This window comes from Rhodnius prolixus, unplaced genomic scaffold (genome assembly GCF_049639745.1).
Source record: "Rhodnius prolixus isolate KJV_2025 unplaced genomic scaffold, Rpr scaffold_2, whole genome shotgun sequence".
Taxonomy (NCBI): domain Eukaryota; kingdom Metazoa; phylum Arthropoda; class Insecta; order Hemiptera; family Reduviidae; genus Rhodnius; species Rhodnius prolixus.
Genome location: NW_027411592.1, coordinates 17,089,214 through 17,111,312, shown reverse-complemented (window position 1 = coordinate 17,111,312; position 22,099 = coordinate 17,089,214). Strand labels below are relative to the sequence as shown.

At 33.2% G+C, this 22,099-nt stretch overlaps 1 long non-coding RNA gene across 1 annotated transcript in view; it reads left to right on the top strand.

Moving 5' to 3' along the window:
* The window catches only part of LOC141449169 (uncharacterized), a 33,256-nt gene that overhangs the window by 5,677 nt on the left and 5,480 nt on the right, over window positions 1-22,099 (top strand). Inside the window, exons 3-8 of the long non-coding RNA XR_012455371.1 lie at window positions 5,666-5,860; window positions 6,004-13,711; window positions 13,852-14,010; window positions 17,545-17,640; window positions 18,897-21,083; window positions 21,155-21,914. This is a non-coding gene — a long non-coding RNA (uncharacterized lncRNA). The remainder of the gene's footprint in view (window positions 1-5,665; window positions 5,861-6,003; window positions 13,712-13,851; window positions 14,011-17,544; window positions 17,641-18,896; window positions 21,084-21,154; window positions 21,915-22,099) is intronic.

The following is a 22,099-nucleotide window of genomic DNA, read 5'->3' as shown; positions in this document are numbered from 1 at the left end:
GTACAAGCATATCCAAGTTACTTCATTAGCAACCGATGTGCTGCGCACCCTCGCCAAGCCTAAGAAATTAGAGCTTATTTAGATAATAGGTTCACTTAACCGCACCCGCCACCTCTCTTTACTTATTATCTCTTCTTTCCGTTCAGGTCTGCCATTTCAAACCCTGAAAGATGGGTAACTTTCGAGGAGTAATTTTTGTATGTGTAATAGTTGGTGTTAATTTATTAAGAGTAATTATTTAATTATATAAAATAATGATTTAGGCTTTGATTTTTCCATTTAATTCAATAAACGGTGAGAAGTTCTGAAGTAATAGAAGAGTTAGGTGTAATAGTCAAATTCCCTGGCCACCCTTTTAGGAGAAAGATCAGTTCCATTGTTCCTCAGGATATATAAGGACAAAGTTTTCTAAGGAGAAGGAGATAAAGTTTGTGCATCGCAGAGCGAGATATGCTGCCCAAAGGTAGATCAAGTTAGTTATGATAAAGAGAGTGATAAATGCAGTGTCCATATCTCTTCAGGCTGCCCATTCTTATACTATGAATATATGTAATTATTTTTAAAGGAACTAAGTCCTCCTATTGCTGTTTATTTGAAAATTGTTATAATTTGTAAAGTGCATTTGTATATGTTGTTTAGTTCTCTTTGTAATTATTTCAGTCCTTTTAAGGAAATTTAAACATTCTACGAGACCGCTTTGTAGAAGTGTAATGTAATTATTACCGTAATTATTTTTTTATTTACTTTTTATACTTTATTGCTATCTCTATAATAGCCATTTACAGAGATATAATAACAAAAACTGCCCAGCAAAGCCGATACAGAACACAACTGTTGAGCCAGGAAGAAAGAAATCAAGCAGTACTGACATTTACGGAAAGTTTAATGATTGGAATTGTTTAGTCTAGGAGAGTGGACCCCAAGCTTTTTGCACAGGGGCCAGTTCACTGTCCCTCAGACCGTTGCAGGGACAGAATATAAAAAAAAAGTATTTTAAAGTAAAAAAAACAAAACGGGAACAAATAAAATATTTAAAATAAAGAACTAGTAAATTTAAATCACCAAACTGCCCAGTATTTCTGTCGGAACTATGGGCCTGCTTTTGGTTAATGAGATGGTCAATGTCTGGATTAGTTTTAGTGCTTTGCCTTTCTTCCTACTTCTGCTGTTATTTTACACTGTTTTCAGAACCGTGACGCGTGCGTCCCGCACCATCGGAAGTAGTACTGTACATGAGCAACGCAGCGCTTTGCGGTACCGCCACTATTATAGTGCTCCTCTCACTGACCACCAATGAAAGAGATGCCCCTTCCGGATGTACGGCGAGGGCCGGATAAATGTCCTCAGGGGGTCGCATGTGGCCCGAGGGCCGTAGTTTGGGGACCCCTGTTCTAGGAGATACCGAGGCGAACGTCGTATGGCTGAAAATTAATTATTTTAATATTTTAAAGGTCTGCTGCACCAAAAATATTACAATACAATAGTACGCTTATGGGCCTTAAAATCTTAGAGGTCTGAAGGCGATTTATCTTAAGAGTTTGTTTGATTTACCAGGATTAACAGATAAATATCCGTTTTGATGTCTCTCTAGTTCAATAATTGGTTTTTAGAAAATGGTCTGTTATATGAGTGAACGAACTTTCAACTCAAAAACGAAAACTAATAGGAAGCCCATCATGTAACATTTAAGACAGTAAATTAGTGAGTTTTTTAAAAGTTTATTTGAATTTATGTGAGTACTAGAAAAATTTTTGGAAGCTCAATTAAGTTTAAGAAACTTTTTTCCAGAAAAATAAACTATTATAGAGTTTTAGGGGTGCTAAATAATATAGTAATAAAAAAGTATTTTCTTCTAAAAATTTCAAATTTACATGAAAATCTCTTGATGAAAAATGTGATTTGTTTTTTGAAAAATTATTTATACACTAACTAATCAAATGTAGATCTTGTCGCTTATCAACTTATTCCGCATTAAAAACAACAAAAAACAAAACTCGAAATTGCTGGAATATCTTGTGAGTAGTCAGAGAAAGTTGTTCTTTACAGCAATGCTTTCTTTAGCGGTGAGCATCAGAAAGAACATTATTAAAAAGTTACAAAGGGACAATCGTAAAGAAGTCAAAAGAATTTACAAATCAATCTGGCAAATTAAACTTATTTAATTCTCCCATCCTGTGTGGGGTTATCTTCACCGAATACTTCACTATTCTTGTATCATTTCTTACATCCTTGACCAACAAGAGACTTCTCTGGAATGTGTACAGACTCCATTCTCCTTTGTCATTCTTGGAAAGTATGTCTTTCCACTTCTTTTAGTATGTGGTCTCTTCATAAGGGGATCGGTTCTATGAAGCCATTTTTCCATTCAATTCTTCCACGATATGAGCACCTGGATTGACATCCACACAATGGATTTTAATAATATCGTCTTTCATAACCTGTCACCTTCATTTTTACAAAGCTATTCCTTATTTTCTTACCTCGCCTTACACTCTGTAATATGTTGTCCAGGGAATCTAATTAAAAGAAAAACTCTAGATGAAGTAATTTGATGTACAAATTACTGTCTAGACAGAATATTACAAACTTATGTGAACCAAGAATTTTCTACTAAAATTTTACGAATGGAACGATTAGCAAAATTTTGTCATAAACAATTCTTAATTATCACTAAATTTCGACTAACTAAATACTGAAGACTTAGTTAAGCAATTTTTGATCACACTATTTTTGTATACACTGAATTCCAAGGTTAAATTAATTGACTAAATCTTCGATCATTAGCCAACGTAACTTAGTTAACAGAGCTTTGTGAACTAAAAAAGCCTAGTCATCTAGAAAGTCATCTCTAGATGAGTCACTATTTTTTTGTTTGTTTGTTTACCGCAAAGAGAGCTGTAAGAAGCTCATAGGGAGAGAAATTGTAAGGTGGCAGCAGTTGGATTCGAACCCGAAAACTCCGCTTTAGAATCTATGCGTTAGCCGCATAGCTAATCACTTCCTGCTACTATTTCAGATAAGTATCACGTCCAATTATTTACCTAATCAGATGTCGTAGACAAAGGCAGATAGCATGCATGTCGCATTATCACATAGATACTCGTAAAATCTAAGTCTAAGACGAGCAATTCATCCAGTTACCACAATACATATAGGGGCTTCATGGCAAAAACTAGTGTAACTTGTTTTACAAATCTAGAAAATTCCATCACGAAAATCACTGGATGGGATCCAACCATGAGAGCGTGCAAAATAAAATTAAGTATGTACACACAAAACACTACTGAAACAATTGATCTCTACTATGCTGTTGAACTGCAGCAGATCGCGAAGCAATGCACTGCCAGAGTAAACGAAACGTTTTATTAGAAAGTTCTTTGCCAAATTGTCCATCATTTACTCAAATTTTAACTTCTAAACTCTCCTTAAAGTCTTCACTAATGCGGCAGTGATATCTTACTCGTGCTATTATAACACTCGACTTCGGTTCATGTCGCCATATTCAGTACTTGAAAAAAAAAAAATCACTTTTCATCCTATTCGAACGAATAATTAATGTTAGTGGAATCGATAAAATTTCTCCAATAGACTTTAACTAATAAAACTATTCCGTTCTGATACTAGAAGAAAAAAAACATATTAAGTTGAGCAATGAAAACCTGAATTTTCAGCTGAGGAAGTCCTAAAGAATTAGCTATAGCTTGATTTAATGGTCCTTAACACAAATGTGACTAATATTCCAAGTAGCCTTCATGAGTAGATGTGAAATTGTGATTTTAACATACTTAATCATTAAGGAACCATTCGAATTGCGGAATTTCCTTCGCCAAAACTCTAATTAATCAGAATGACTTTTCTTGGTAGCTACGATTCCAACCGCACTCTTTCCAAAACGAAGAGATATAATTCGCTGTACGAAGCTATTACCATTCAATAAAACTAGTTGATAGATAAAGTAGTGGAGAGGGGGGCACATTTGAACAGAATTTACATTTTCTGTTGCAGAGTGCACAGAATCTTTATTATTGAACCTTTTTATTTTGTTCTCTACAACTTTCAAGTCTTCTTAACAGATCTACATCAATAAACAGTTGGTACATTACTTACATATCTATATTTTTTTAATTTAAAAATGTTGTGTCAAATGTTAATATCTGCCCCACTGGTGGAGCACCTTTGAACTCAATTTAAAATAGAAAGAAATGATATTACTTCACTCTGAATCTACCCTCTATCAGTTATTTCTCTCACTACTACATTACTTTCTCTTTTAAACCACTGAAATCTAGTTCAGAAATCAAGAATGACTCAGTTCGGAATGTTGTACCCGAAGTGATGGGTTTAGGAAGTTTGAACAAAATATTCGGTTTGTTGCGCTTCTTAATGTAGGTTCGGACCACTTTCCACCCTTCTCTGCGATTAAACAAAAAGTCACAAACTTGCAGGTCGGTAGGGCGGCACATTTTAACTGAGATGTTGAAATGTGCTCCCTCTCCTTCCATAAAAGAAAATATAATATCCGAACACTTTTTGCAAGCAAATAGACTTTTGTAAATACTGGGTTTAAAATTACGAATTCCAAATGTTGATATGTACTAACAATTCTTACACCTTGTCGCCTATAATCTTTACAATACACTTCCAAAGCTGCAACAAAAATTTTACTTCCACCTTACAAAATATAACATTTCTCAATTCTGACTTAACAAACAATGAAAACAAAGGGTAACTCTGTCAAATATACAACAGGTCTACCACAAAATATGGAGTAAATTACCAATCATAAATGTTTTAAATATTCGACGAGAAATTAAAACTGTTCAGATGTGTCCCCTCTCTTCCTACTGTATTTAATGTTTCAATATACACATTGCAGCGGTTCTGTGCTTAAAACAATGAAATAAAAATCTATTTACTGAAAAAATCTGAATACTATATAACTAGACTTAATTGAACCAAAAAAATATTTTTCTAGTAATGACGTACATAAATAAAAAAGTATTTTTTTTTTTTTGGCGTTTATTTATGGTACAATCAGCGTGTTGGCGCTATAAGTAACAGTGATAACAGAAGTATACGAGTGGAGAAGTTACCCAGTGGTAACACTCCCAAATATTAGATGGTTAGTCACCATCTACAATAATGATCCTCTCCTCACTGGAGAGGAGATCATGAGACCACTGTCTTTTAAGGCGTCTTGTCGGGTTGTCAGGAAGAGTTCTAGAAGAAAGATTTTGAGCTAGAGGATTTATATGAGATTGCAGGTTGAAGTGGAGTTTTCTGTATCTTGTTTTAGCAACTTGTGTGACAAATGGAATGTTAAGGTCTGTGTGTATAGTAAGATTGGAAACATAAAATGTAGCGTTTGCAATAGTTCGAAGTATTTTAGATTGTAGCGATTGGAGCGTTTGGTTGATCCCCACAGCTCTATTCCATACGCCCAGATGGGTTCCAAAATAGAAGTATAAATAAGTCTTTTGTTGTCCAGAGAGAGTTTTGATTTTTCGTCTAAAAGTCTTTTAAGTAGTCCGATAGCGTCTGTTTAGTTCTGAATTATAATGTAATATTAGAAAGTAGTATTTATTCATTAATGCAAAAAGATCTTAATTTTAAAGGCTCTATTGTAAAAAATATATTCTACTTAAGTGGTCTTTATTTAAACTAGTAACAAAGAAGAGGTAAACTTACTGGAAGAATTCTCTGGGTCCCAGAATAACGTGAAACTAGAAAAAAATCCCCGTGGCTTTCGTCTACTTCCACGAAAACAGACGGAGGATTACATGTGTCAGCAAATTTAAGAAGGTAGTGATGGTGAAGGACCGCAAAGTATGAACTTGTGGTGCGTTTTACCAAATAATAAGTAAGTTACACATTTTAATGTTAATGATGTAAATATCACATTAAACAGTATAAAATTATAAATTCAAATTTACTAAATTTTGTTTTATTTGATGAGGAATTCAAGAGACATATATTTCATTACTGTTATTTCATTCTGTTTAGTTATTTACTGTGCTGCGGTGGCATGAAGGTAAGAGGATACGTGTCGTCACTGGGCGAAGTGAAGAGGGAGTCGTATGTGAGTTGAGTAAGTGTTGTGCTTGCTGCGATGTTTCCGGCTTACATACAAATATTCTGTAGAAGAAGAGGGATGTAGAGAGTCGCAGCATCCTCCTCCTCCTTAGCGCGTACCAACAGCCAGCTTCTCTTACATACTGTGGGCGAGAAAAAGCTATCTGAAATCTGGCCACATTCTACTTGTATACATATATTCCACATGGAGGCCCCCGAGCCTCCAGCTAACATTCACACATCGCGACATCGGAGTGCCACCGAGAACCAGCTTATTTTCTTCTCTCACCATTATCATTTCAGCTTCTTCATGATCATTTCATTCTACATCATCATTATTATTACCATACATAAATATTTAACTTATTCATAGCCAACTAGACTAGAATATCTTTAGAAGTGAGGATATTTATTTTTGTAAAAATAAATCACGCCTTTTTTAGCTTGTTAGTTTCTTCATGAGTACGATAATTTGTTATGAATTCTACGTCCTCTAAAATTTGAGTAAATTTCTGTAATCCCTAACTTATAGAAACATCAGACACTGTCCGAAATCTGTTTTTTGCTATAATGTTAGGGGGAAAAAAAATTGAAATTCGGTTTTTATAACAGATTACCTGTGGTGAACATGATGTAGAATTTAGTGAATTTAGTACTATTTAGTAAAATGGAACTTGTTTTAGCACTATACAAAGATAATGTAGAGTAATCGTCCACTTAACATGTTATTGTACATAGAGGAATCGGACATGTTCTGGCATCAAAGGGAATTGGACATTTTGGTGTCACTGTAGCACTAAATAGAATCTGATGTAGTATTAAAATAGAATAGAACCTGTTGATACCGCTAGATTTAGAGGAATGGAATGTAGAGGATGTGGCACCAAAGTTTGGATATTTATTAGGTGCCAAAGGTTATATTTTTTGCTATGCCCAAAGATATTAAAAAAAAAAATATCACAAATTTCCACAGAATTTTTACTATGATAATTTATATCAAAAACGTTACATTCTTTATTAAAGACTGTATTAAAGATTTTATTAAAGTAAGATTTTAGATAATCTTTTCGTTACATATATTTCACTTATCCACAAAATTAATATAAAAATAAATGTATAAATATCTGTATTATATCATACAAAATAAACTGAGATTATGACATACAAGAGATATAAAAATCGGATAACTAATGAACATAAATATAGTGGCAATGCCAGAATCAGAAATTACTTTAGTTAAAGAGAAATTGATTCTTTTTTTGCAACTCTAAAGCAGAGATTCGGGAGTAAAATATATCTATCATTGTTCAATTATGTCCAGTCTTTGATGTCTAAAGCACAGTTAACGCTTAAATTCTTATGCAGATACAAATTAGGTAATTTTTACACGAAATAGAATCGTAAAAAGGTCAACCCAACAAAAAATTATTTAGAATATCATTTGAATTTAGGCGCAAAATACCTACATATCTTTTCGGGATAAAGGTTAAGATTAGTTCCCTTAATGAAAGGGTTAGTTCCCTCCTTACTGTCTAATTAAAAAATAATAATAATAAAAAATTGGAAATTATAATGTTTATTTTTTGAACATGGATTGTATATTTTTCATTGTTCGGAGTATATTTACTTTATCTCAGTATATTTCTTTTTTTGTGCCTTGGAGAGAGTTTCCACAGCAGTATGTTTAGAAGTGCTCGAGATATCTATCGTACTCTGCCTAAACACAAAGAGTTGAATGATTCAAAAATTGAAAGCAATACCTTGAGATTATTTTATTACTTTTTTAATTTACATTGTTGCGCGAAAACAGCTAAAATTATGGGAGAAACCGAAAACCTTTTTTTAGTATTTAGTCACTGCCGGCTTCCAATAAAGAGTTCTCAATATCACCATCTCTGTTTATGTGCTTTAAAAGGTTCGTAAATCCTTGAAGAACCGCTTCTGACCACCTCCTACGATGATACCAGAATGTTAACTAAATACTAGTGTTCTGAATACGAAATACTTATATTTCAATAAAGTTTAATAGTTGTACTTTAAACATGAACAAAAGTCATAAGTTCCGTAATGACTAAAAAATATAAAAGTAAAAAAACGACATAAATTATAGAGAAAATTGTGTAAGTACTAAAGTCGAGGGCCGTGTCTTAGGAGAAATTTTATCATTTCCTGAGTTTCTGACTGGATTAGAAACTGTAGAAGGGGTAACATTTAAAGCTGCAGACCGATCTTCCACTCACGTACCTCCAGGGCCACAAAATCTTAAATAATAAATCTTCATGGGTCTCATTCTTTTATTACTATTATTTTCTTTCTTAAAAAAGAAATCCTAAATCCCTAGTGAGAGCCACGTAGGGCAAGTTGCCACGGTTTACAAAGCAGAATTCTAATTAAGTCTGCCATATTTATATTGGCCCTTCATTCTACCAAAGTTCATTTGTATAAATTAACTTTTATCTGTCTAATTGGATGGCTGCATCAGTTCTCTGTAATAAATTTCTTTTTAAAGTGCTTCATATTTTACCATTATTTTACCCATTTTAGAGGGAAAAGTTACTATTTTTTGAAATGAATTCATTTTTCTCCATCATCTTGTCAGAATAGAAATCATGTCAACTACTACTAAACGTAGCGCATTGAACTAGTAAATCGGAAATGTTGAGTTCAAATCCAAGAGTACTTGTTTCTTTCATATATTTTTTCTCCCTTGAAACTGTGTCCCTTAAACTATTAATTTTCCTGAAATGTAACAAAAAATTACAATCCGACATCCAGGAAGGGGCCTGCAAAAAGCCACCGCCCGCCAATCACTTCAGATGCTGAAACTTTTCTTTTTAAAATACACATTTGTAGATGAACAAAAATTAAATTCCACTATAATGTCGCATTTCGGGAATCCTCCAGTAAGATAGATGGGGTAAGTTTCTAATGCTAATGAGAGCGTCTAATGCCTAATCTAATCTGTCTCCTTACTGTTCATGATATGTTATTGTTGGAACCAAGTTACGAATTCTTTCAAGTTAATCAAAGTGTTTTACCAACAACTAACAAGAGAGTTCAGAAAGTTAGCACTTCTAACTTTGTAAGTGGAAGTTAAATTCTCAACAATTTGATAAACCAATGGAAGCAAATTTAAAACGTGTCAGTATTTTTTTAAAAAAATGTGTATTTGATGGCAGAAAATTAGTATAATAGAAAAATACAACAAGAATTTTGGTTTTTTTGAAAAATAAGATGCAGGTATGTGGCCCTTGGAAATCAATATTTTGTGTGGTTTGCTTAAAAAATTTAGAGAGTCCTATTGCCAATTAATTGCAATATTTTGTTACTACGTATTTTGTATTAATTTAAGGCGCGCCAATATCTGAGATCGTTGGCGCCCGGTTATTGTTTTCAGTGCACTGTTGACCTCCAAATGGTATTCACTAGTTTTGGAAATTAAAATCACTAGTCAGTGTGCTGTAAGAAGCTACTAAGAGAATCTCTTAGCTGCGATTCGGACTCTGAATCTTCGGATAGGAGAATGCGTTGTAGATTGTATTAAAAGTATTGTAAAGTTTTTGTCCTTTTACTAAAAACTTTAACTACAACTAGTGACTGCCACTAGTTATTAATATGTGGGTTCAATAAATAATAAAACTCGCTAAACTTGTAAGTAACCTTATTTTATTAATACATTAACATTACTAACATTAACATTTGTCGTTATTCATTACGTTTACCGTTTACAACAGTCACAACAGTTTACTGTTACTCTACGTAAATACTCCACAAAACTGTTCCACGACTGACCACTGGTTGCGCACTGCACCGAATTGCACTAGTCTCAGCTGCACTAACAAAGCTCTACTCACTAACTGACTAACCGCCCAACTGGCTAACTCAACTGACTAACTGCCCAACTGGAACACTGAAGAACTAACTCCGCAACACTGACTCTCTCAAACTGTCACTCACTAACCGGCTCATCGACTAACCGGCTAACAGCCCAACTGGCTAACTCTGCAGAACTCCGACTCACTGACACTCTCCAACTATGACTGACTCCAACTGTCCTGCCTCACTCCAACTGCAACTGTCTTACCCCCTCCCACTGGGGCCGCTCCCTTCGCTTTTACACAGTGGTGGACCGTTATAGACTTTGGTCGCTCAACTCCCAGAACAATCTAGCCCTTTCTTCTCCGGCTCAGGTTGTCTGGCCTTTTCTTTACACAGAGGTGGACCGTTATAGACTTTGGTCACTCAACTCCCAGAACAATCTAGGCCTTTCTTCTCTGGCTCAGGTCAACTTCGTTACAGTATGGTTCCACCAAAAAAAGGGGAGGAACGCAAGCAGTCCAAAATAGGAGAATTTGAATTACCCAATAATCAAATCTCTTTCGTTGCAATACTATTTCACTATATTATTTTTAACAGGTGATTAGAAATTGTAAGCTGCCAATTATTAAATCTTAAAATATTTTTAAATTAATCAATCTAATTCCATTAAATTGTTCCTCCAAAGCAACAAAAGAAGTAAAAGCCAAATATAGAATTTTCAAGTAAATTTATTTCTTCATTTGAGTGTAATTTCTGGTTGGTAATATTCCGGCTAGGTTTATGCGCCTTAATTAAGTTTTCATTTAATACCATTACAGTTTAGGTGTCAGACGCACGTTCCACGCATCAAACACAAACTTATTTAACTTTTCCGCTTTAAAAGTTTGTAAAGCTGGCGTCCTCTCACAGCTGACGAAACACTCTTTGACTGAGTGGAAATTGTGTGACCACTTGCTATGCTGGCTTCTCTCAGTTAACAAGTATATTGTTTTATCTGAATTTCTACTGAAAACGCTTTGAAGTTTCACGACCTTTAACCGCCGCTGAGTTATGTATGAATAATACAGAAAAGCTAACAAAAAAAAAAGAAAAAAAAATTAATTTACTCTTGAATTTAATTTCAATTAAATAACCCTAACTTGTACGCAAGGGCAATTTGAGGGTATTAAAAAATATACAATCAATTTGAACTCATCTGAGAGTTCCACTGAAAACGAGGCAAAACTGCTGGATCCTGTGTCTCCAGTTCAACTCACATGAGAGTTTAGTACAATGGTTAATACGAACGAGCAGATCAGAGAAGAATCAAATCGATCTCTGTATTAAACATTCTAAAACTTACTACACAACTTGGACAATCACGATATCAGGGCATCATAGGAAGAATACCACTGGCATTCGCAAAGCGTCTTTGCAAAGATGAAAACTAATCTCTCTTATTAGATTTTGGATTACAGATGGCCTCCAGATGATCAAGTAGGTGATTATGAAGAAGCCCTTACAAAAAGCCAATTGTTGAAACTGAAGTAAAAATAATTTTCTGACTAAGTTAACCCAAGATACATAGAATGAGCCTCCTCCGTTTAGCTGTTCAAAGAAATCAGACAAATACCTAAGCCTAAAAGCTGTAAACTGTAACCATCTATTGATCTGCAACTGATTTCTCAATTGAATCAATCAATCAATCATGGGGTGAATGGGTAATTTTTCTCTCGATTGAGTATATAAGTCTTCTAAAACCACAATGTTCAGCTAAGGGATGTCCGTGAAAGATAGAGTATCAACCCACTTTCGGACCGTAATCAACTTATCTGATGACCCATAAACACCAAGCTCCTTACAAAGAGGTGAGAATATGCTGTAAAGCAGTCTATCATTCTTAGGGTTTAACTTGGGTCCATAATCACGCCAACAAGTAAAGAAAAAGGGCACCTCGACTATCTTGATATTTCCCGAAATCCTAGGTACCAGAAATTTCATGTATCTGAAAGGACTCCTTTAATTATTTTTATGCTGATTAATAATTTCTTGTGCTACTCAGCTTGCGGGAGTTCCTAGTATCGTCATACTGGTCTCCAAATACAAATTCTGTGGAGAATTCTCCACGAAATGCTAGTCATGCTCTGCAAGTAGTAATTTTATGCAGCTGTTGCTATTGGAGGGAATTCCTCAAATTTTTTTAATCATTATAACAGGTAATTGATCTAATAACTAGTAAATCTTAAAACGACTGCTGGGGATTAACATATGAGAGCCGGGGGCACTATTACTAGATTTGGGTAGCTAAGAAAACTTTCACATTGTAAAATGGTAAAAGTTGCTGAAAAACAGTTAATTGCATTTTGTAGGACTCACCAATAATCAGTTCCAGCGTGTTCCTGAACTTTGGAATCCATGACCAATTAAGCTCCATAATTAGTGAAAATTAAAGATGTAGGAAGTAAAGTAAGGATGAAATCGAAAAGACAAGGTACGAGGACCACAACAATACAGGAAATCCGAAATCCGAGAATGTAGAGTAAGTGAAAATTTCAACAAATCATAATTTGGAGATCAAGAGAAGCTTACCACAAATTAAGTAAGCTCAAGCGATTCGGAGGTGGATATAATTTTAGGACATGTGCAAAAGAAGTTAATCTCTGAAGCGAATAAAATCCTCTAAAAGGAAAACAGTTTTAATACCTTCAGTAGAAGAACTAACTGTAGGCGAACTATCATTTCTATTAAGCCACCTATTTGAACTAGTTTACACTGGTGAACAATATTATGCAATTCTTTTAAAATAAAGAAAAGGTCTTTATTTTATTTTACTTTATTCAGAGGAAGAATAAAAACAATAGTAAATAAAGAAGCTATAAAGAGAGCAACAAAGGTAATTGCAATAAGGGTGAGGGAAAAAAAATAAAGTAAATAAAACTTTAGTAAGTCACTGGTAAAGAGATCCTCTCAGGAGCTATTCAAATCTTAAATGCAGAAGAATTAACTCAATCTCTTGCAGCAACATCGTAAACACACACTTCAAAGCTTCCTTTAAATATACACACTTAACTTCTTCTTGCCTTTTTTTTTATGTTAAGTTATTTTGCTCAATTTCTTTAATAGGGAAATAACAAAAATTCTTCATCTGTCTTTTATAAACATCTCCTTCGAGAACCACCTACTACAAGTCTTAAAATAATCAAAATGGTTAATAATAATATTTCAACTTGAAAAATATTCTATTTTTCATGTAAAATATAATTTATTTTTTTTTCAAACGCGAAAATTTAGTGGTTTCTAACTATCTCAATCAATAATAATATTCCAGTCAGTAAAACCAGCCAGCTAAATGCGACAGAGATTACAAGAATGTTGATGATAATCGAAAACGAATTTATCCATCAAGTTGTACCATGTAAACTAACCGCATAAGAGGTCACTTGCCTTGCTGGTTTTATTAGTAATTCAAATGATATTCTTATGAATATGCTAATTATTGGTTCCCTGACTAAACTAAATAAGCAATGTAGTCTTCAATTATCGATCCCCGATCTCAAGTTTCTCAAGTAAATATGAGCATGATTTCCTTACTATAAGTTATAATACACTCCGTTTTATACTTTTATATATAAGTACATATGTGTTCAATAGTTCGAACAGAAAAACCAAAAAGTTACAAACTCCTTTTTAATGAAATTTTCTTTTCAGAAATTAAGGAGGAAATGGCTGATGCGACTACCTTTTAATGAATTGGCTTTTCAAAATTTTCTTCACAATGGTTTCAACATTTTCATATTCAATGAAGGCTTTAAGAGCTTCAAAAATTCCGATTAATGCATTGGTAACTAAGTTTATTTTAATTCTTTATATTTTTATTTTATTTTATTTTTCTTAAGAGATTATTGCGGATATTTGTTTTGTGTAAAGGAAAATAATAAACGTTAATTTTCTCAAATCCATAATAGAATATTGTTGTTACAGAAATATTACAAGAAGAATTTATTTTGGGAATGTTGTGGGAATGGCAACCACAAGCCTGCCTTAAAGTTCGTCAGATAAGCGATTATAATGTTAGCTTATATTATACGTAAAATATTATCAGAGAAACAAATTGTAAAAGAAAATCAAACCGTTCTTCAGGTATGTAAGCTTTTGAGATTTTTATAATTTTATGAAAAATGAGTCCCACGTTTTTATTAATCTAAAATTAGGCAAAAACTGCTCTTATTAGAAGAGTCATTTTTTTTATTCGAAACTTTTTTTTCCGTTTAAGATTACTTATCTTACAGAGCTAAATGTTTTCAGCATACTTTCTTATATTTTGTTTTCAATTAGTAATTTACAATCTGTATATACTCGTAAATATACACAATACATAAATATGTAGAGTGAAGAGTAAATATGAATAAGTGTATATGGAGCGTCGAAGAGCAGGAGGAGAGAAAAGGTAGCACTTTATACAGGAAATCGATGATGACGATTATCTTCAGTTCTCAAGGAAGTCCTGGGGCCACTGGCGATTCAGTGGGCTAGGTGCATTGTGAGGAATGAAAGAGAGGATGCAAGAGATTGTTCGAGAGGATTAGAGCAATTAGAAGTGAGGGCAGCATACAACTTTTGATATTTCGGCTTGACGAGTTGGTCTACGAAGGGAATGTTGAGGTCGTTGTGAAGAGTGAGGTTACGTAGAAAGAAGCGTCAACTATCTGTCGGAGGAGTTTTGACTGAAATGTTTGTACAGTCCGTATGTTTGTAGTTTTCGCTGAACCCCACAGCTCTAGTCCGTAAGTCCACATAGGTTTTAATGGTATATTATATATCAATCTTCAGAATTTAATGGGCAATTCAGAGCGTCGTCCAAGTAATGTGTAAAGAAGTTTCGCACGTTTTGTCATTGCTTGTCTTTTAAGTCAAGTGTAAAGGTTTCCTCGTGAGTCGTTTGTCTATAAAAAAGCCCACAAGATGCAAGGAAGAGGATTGCTGTAGATGAAGACAGGAGCCCCCCCCCCCCGGAGAGTAAATTTGGCATGCTGGAAGTTTTGTGGGTTCATTTTAATTCGCCACTTCTTTGTCCAGGATTCTATTATGCAAAATGTATGGTCCGTAACCATTTTGTTTTTTAAGCAAACGCCTTCAGCAAAATCTCTTCTCTATCATCACACCTTCATCTTGCTCTCAATGTTCTCAGTTTAACAACCACTGTATCTAAGTTATCTCAAGTTAGTTATTGGAGTGGTACTTCATTGCTTTAACCTTTTCCCTGTTAATCGCTTCTGACTGAACTTATCATTCTGGTTTGGTACTTAATTCTTCTACTTTGACAGTGAATAAGCATGCCTACTGTCTCCTCCATGGATTGCTGAAGACATGTAGGTCCATTACCTCTAGACGAAGCATCACGCCCGATTAATGGTTGCGCCCAGTCTGTACAGCAGTAGTTGATTTGTAAAACCTTCTTCTCTGATTAACTTTAATTTTTATAATAGAGACTTTATTTAAACTGGGTTTTGATGGAGCTCTTTTTAAATACGAACTTCAGCAACCCGTTAAGATCTCCTTTGTTAGTATATAAGTGGTACGACCACATAATACACTGAAAATGGCACATTATAAGGGAAGCCTACTAAACAGCTTCAAAACCCAAAAATGTTTTTTAACTTTGGAGGAATTTCTTGAAATAAAATTTATTTAGATACAGCGCAAATCTCAAGAAAACTGAAAAATCGATTCAGTATGACTTCAGCTGATCGAATTTGTTCGCAATATAATCACCACCTCCCCAATATCACCTAAAATAGATACGCAATTTTGAACGTTCTGAGATTTTTCACTTTTAAGCTGTCGTGGATAATTACTAGTACACAGAATCATCGCAGATTGAAGGGAGAATAGGTTACAAAAAAAAACTCAAAACCATTGCGACTTAAAAGATCTATTATTGTTTCCTGAAGTGTTGGGTTGTGCAAAGAATAGGCGTTGTAAGAAAAACGATCTATAAATGTGATTGCGATAAGATGATAAGCTAGTTTGTCGTGAGTAAACTAAATATCTAAGCAGTACGGCACCTCAACTCACAAACTTTGTGAGTGCTAAGTTTTTTGAGTACACAGACTGATAAACCCACAGGTGGATGCACATCAAAAGAAACCGACCATTATATGAAAATATGTTACTTCTCAGGAAACCATAAAACATGTATTTTTGGTGAAAAGAAAAAATAATTGAAATTTCTAGGACTGAGAAATAAATAATTACTTTAAACTTGAAAAACCTAGCATTAGTAAGTTGTATTTATTTTTTGTTTTTTTAACTCAAAACGTTTAGACACTTTTTTAAACTAAACGGTAATTCGTGCCAGGGATCTTTACAGACTTTTAGCCTTCATTTACAAACGTTTAGTTACACACACAGCCAAGATGGGAAAATAACGCGGATTAGTAAAGAAGGAAATGGAAGAAGTTGTTCTGTGAAAGCGGTTAGGTTTAGTGTTAGTCGGCCATTTGTCCTAACATAGAAGTCGCCTAGATGGGAACAGCGCAACCCCTTAATAAGAAACCAGGGTGTAAAAAACCATTAGGTCGCAAGCACTTTTCCACCAACTTCTTCAATCCCATTAACTCAACTGCAACATCTCCTAGATGTTAAAATTTGCTGCTCGTCCAATTCAGGAATCATTTTTTGAGATGTTTGTTAATGTTTAACTCTTAAAACTTTATTATTTATTTGATTATTTTTTGCAAGAATAAAGAAAATTAATTTTTTCAGTTAAAGTATATGAAACATCGGGTGTGAAAATGCCGGAAAACTCTTTCTATTTGCTACACATTTTCTTTTAAACTAACGGTTGAAAATTACATCAAAATAGTATGGATAGTAAAGACGGAAGTTTCAGGTTAAGGTTTATGATTTCACATTGCCAGAATTATCTGGCATTAGCCTGTTGCTTCCGTCCAATCAAGACGGCCTTTGAACTAAGACGAGCGCTCAGATAATCCAGCATTCCTCCCAAATCAATTGTTCAGAAGAATTTTTCAAATAAAATTGATGAATATTTTTAAATCCAAGCAGTTAGAATATCAAGTTTAGGATGAAGCATTGCAGCCTTTTCAATTTCCCCCTTCCTGAATTATAACAAACTCAGGTTCGTTTCCATGAAGCTAGCCGTTTCGGTCATTATATTAAAAGAATAAGCTAGCGATTTCTGTGGGTTTACCTAAATCCTTGCATCTGCTCACATTTGCAGACTCCATATGTACAATACGATCATTGTTGCTATTAAAATAATAAATTATTTTTAAAAAAATACTACTAAGAAACGGACATATACTATGATGGCAAAGCTTTAGAAGAGCTAATTATGAAGTTAGCCAGGATGTTCTGAAAACACCTTACCTTCATATCTATCTACATAAAATGGATTTATGGATTTGAAAATAAAACTCTAGTGATTAATATAATTTTAAAATGGATTTAAGCGCTTTCAAGGCTTTTTTTGTTTTGTTTAATTTAAGGCCAACGGTTGATAACTTTTTAATATAATGTTCTCTCGCAACACTTACCTTTGTATATTCCTGGAGAGTGCTACTACTCCAATGCCTTCCCTAACAGTTTTCTTTAACTCTTATATTTTATTTACATTCGTGAAGCTCAAAATGTTACTTTGTATTTCACCAGGTAATTCCACAAGGCAATACCAGGAGAAAGGTGGAGTTAAGTGTCCAATATGTGCGGCCTCATTTCTTGTAAAATTATTTATTGGAATTCAAATATGTAAGTAAAATCCTATATTTCACGAAATTCAGTAGAACAAAAGTTCCATTTTATTATTATTATTATTCCTTAGTTATTAGCAAAGCCAAATGAAACCTAAATCAAATATGACTCTCTTAGTGCCGGTGATTGTTCAAAGAATTTAGCGTCTCTAAAGTAAACGAAGGTAGACAGAAGTGTGACAGTTAACTACCTAATATGTTTTCTATAATACTACTTGCCAACTTCAACTAACTCTACTGGCCCAATATTTATGGCGTAAGTGTTGTTTGTTTTGTAAGGCTAAGATTATCCGCAGAGACACCAGACCGCTGTAGAAGTGGTCCATCCTCTAAGAGGCAAAATGAACATATACAGTAATAGAGAACCATAATGGTCCCCCGTAATGGCTCTTTAAAAGGATAAGGTTGTTACGTTATCCTAACAAAACGTCCTCCCTTAGAGAAAAATCAATTTTCCTTGTAAAACGTTTAGAATGGATGTGAGTACATTACAAAATGTTTTAAGGAAATCGCTTGAGCAATTTTTTGGAAAACCAAATCACGGAAAAATCAATAAAAACTTTTCCGTTTAACGGTTTCAACTTAAAAATGTTCTATCTGATCCAATTATGATGTGGTATGTACAAAACTGAATATTAATTCAGCTTATTATCAAATATGTGGACTGCTTGGTGGGTAAAAATTTAAGGCAGTCAGAGAAACTGATGCAATGATGGCTGATCAATTGGTTTGCTAAAAACCACCATTAAAATTCCGTTGCTTGTAAAATTTTATACTTTCCAGAGATTGATTCTTCTTTCTTCTGGAAATTTATTAATTTAAGTTAGAGATGTCTTCGAGTTGATTAGATCATTTTTTGGTTTGTTTTAACCCTGAGGAAATTACCCCTTCAACAGAGGACTGTTTCTCTCAGATGAAATTTCCCATCCCAACAGATCAGTGTTCTAGTTTCAATTCAAGTTTCAGTAGTTACAGTCATTCGGCAGGTCATTCAAGTAGCTATTACGTAGCTTGAAAGAGTTTCAAAGATTCTTGTATCAAAACAGTTTTCTTTACCGCATAAATTCCCGAACTACAAGTTGCATGCTGGCGAAGCTCCTTACAAAACTTATAATCCTTAAATTACTTTTTAAAAACATTCACCTTATATCTTAGTTTTTGGTTTTTAAAAACTATTGCAGCATGCCTGAGAATTGTTCTTGACTTTTTAGATACTGCATTAGTCAGTGAAAGAAAAACTCTTCTTATTTTTAGATAATGTCGCATCCATGTTGCCAATAAAGACGACATTTTCTTTCGTAATTAAGCGCAACTAAATCACATTGCTGAGTGCATTAACATTTATATTTAGACGAAAGTTATTGGTTGCGTTGACCATTGCTGTGAATACGGAGATGTTGAAATATGCTTCTCTGTAGAAGCGAAAAAGTTTCATTATTATTGTTATATTCCATTAAAATTTCTTCTCAAAGTATTTTAATTTTTAAATAAAACTTAGCATTATTATTTCATTTTATTTATTATCAACCAATTTTTTCTATCATTTTACTATTGAATATTCTTATTACAAAGTTTAAAAGCTTCTTTTATTCAATTTTTTTTTTATTTCCTTAAGTCAGCTTAACTTTGATCGACTATTCAGAGAATTAGCTATAAACTAAACAGAAAAACGTATATACTTTCATAATTTTTTGTTGTTTATAAATGTTACATGAAATGTGAGAAATGAAGAATGTACACGTTTGCCGGTATAAAGAATACTTTTACCCATTTCTCTGGATATTATAAGTTTAATAAATCTATACATACAGGAGACTGAATGTATGATATGCATTATTATTATAATATTATTGTGAAACATTGGGAATTGGGAATACAGGTGTATACACAAATCTACTGGTAACTGTGTTAATCTATGATTATATAAATGGTACAAATTCTCCGAAGGAAAGTGTCAAGATAAAAATGTTAATTAAAAGTAAGTTAATTTTGTGGAAGGCAAAATGTTGCACTTAATACTTCACCTGAGTAAGAGGTGTTCCCGTTACATTTAAATTTATTGCTTAAATTGTAGTAAATTAACCGTTAGTAAATCAACCTATTCTCCTCGCCCACTATATGGTACCGCTGTAAACCAAAGATGTTTTGGTTTAATTAACCTATTGCATAATACTTGACTTAATCAAAATAACTTTGTTTTCATTATTAGTTGCTAAGTAGTGATTTAACGGTGTGGTAAATAATTTTTTATTATTAATCTCATATTTCGGGAAAAAAGGTAAAACCAGATTTGAACATCACATAAACCACGCTTATTATGAAGCTTTAGCACATGCATAATTTAATACGAACTAATACATAAAAGTTAAAATGACCATAATTCGGTAGACTAATGTACTTAGAATCTTTACATAACATGTTAGCTCATTTTCCAGTAAATGTGAACATATTACTTTCAATGTATATTTACTGCCAACTAAAGAGTATTCAAACAAACAATTAATTAGATTAGTCAGAAATATTTAACAATTAAAAATACAATTGGTTTTTACAGTAAAAAAAAATTTAGAAATGTATATTTTGTTTTACTTTTATTTTACAGATAAGGATCTTGCTATAATCAGCCAAAGTAATTTTTTTTTTATTTATCATATTAATTTGGTACTGGACCTAGTGGAATTCTATTTAATTACTTGATGTAGGATTTATACTACAATATCTAAGATAGTTGTACAAATTTAATATACTTTCCAACTTTCAAGCAGGACACTTGGCAAAAGTTAGACATAATAGCAGGTGAATAGTGCGTAACTTCATGTATAAAAGTTTCAATAATACAATTTTTTTTTTTCCCTTTTTCTTCAAGTTTTGTTGTAACACAAACATATCTGACAGAGGAAGCGAATTTTCTTCAAATATAAGTGATGATGACAAAAGAGGAAAGCTGTAATAACTTCTGTATAAATTACAAAGTCCTTTCCAAGGTGATAAGAAACAAAGTATAAAGTTACCGAAGAAAGTAACATGTGCTCGTGAAATGTTACAGAAGTATTTGGATACGGAGTGTGTCTGAAACGATTATGTGTTACAAAGCTAAGTTAATTGTTCATTCTCAGAATAGCGTTAACAAAGTTATTTACATCGAATCTAATATTAATGTATTATTTTTGGATATAACATTTTCATTTTTACACTTTCTTATTTCTAAATTTATATAAATAAATCCAACAGAATTTGCCATAAACTTTTGTTAAAAAGAATTTTCGAAAATTCCCATGAGTAATTCTTAATAATTATTTGTTTGTAGCTAACTCATCACAAGTTAATAAATAAAGATTATTTGTAATGTTTTTTTTAATTTCTATTTATATTAAAATAAAAAATTGTTATTACTTTAAAATATTAAAAACTCTATTACGCAAAAATATTCTGAAAAATGATGTATGTAATTAGAATAATAAACATCTTATAAGGAAACAAAATAAGACTGTACATATTGTTTTTGTTATTAGGAAGGATTACCCATAATGTGCCAAGATCCCTGGCAGAAGTAGCTACATCCCCACATAGAGGTTGGTAAATGTTTCCAAATTTTGGCTCGTAGGAGGATAATGAAGTATTTTCATTGGACCAACGAAGTGAACACAGAACACAGTTTTGAAAACACTATGTTCAATGGAAGTGTAGAGAACATATAACGCTTCTTCTTGCTTAACTTTTCCTAGATGTGACATGTTACAGACGAACTATATAATCTCGATAGAATGTAGTTAAGAATTCTCAATATCATAGGGCCGCAAATTTTATTATTAAAGACGTATGAAATTCAATTGAAATCAATTTTAAAAATTTGTTATTTGTTAATATGAAAAGATGTGCCACTACATTGTAATCTAACAAATTTTACTTCTTCAAATTATCAACATTGGATGGTTTTCTTACTTTAAAGGAACATATTGCACATTATTGATAATATTAAGTTCAGTTGGAATATAGAGTTTATGTGCACAACTAGCTACTTTTGTTTTATCTTTCCCAGACACCGCAGCATGCACAGAGGATGGCCAGCTATAAACAAGCGTCTGCCCCAGATACCTTGAGGATGAACATAAACTTGGTAAGGGTGAGTGTTTCAGAAAATAGATAAAGGAAAGAAAGATGTAAGAATTAACAAGAAAGAAATAAAGTATGTACTTTGGCCACATCATGAGAAATGCAAAACGCCAATTCAGGAGTATCATTCTAAAAGCAAAGACCGGAGGTAAAAGAAGGGTAAGACTTAGTTGCCAAGTTCGAAGTGAATGATATAAATAACATCACCAGCTGACGAGTTCTAAATGTTTACCATTATTTATTATTATTTTTTAACTTTCAACTTGAATGAAATTCTGCTTCTCTAGGAACTTACACCTTTTTGATGTAATCACCAATGTTATGGCAGGTCCTGAGTCTATTTT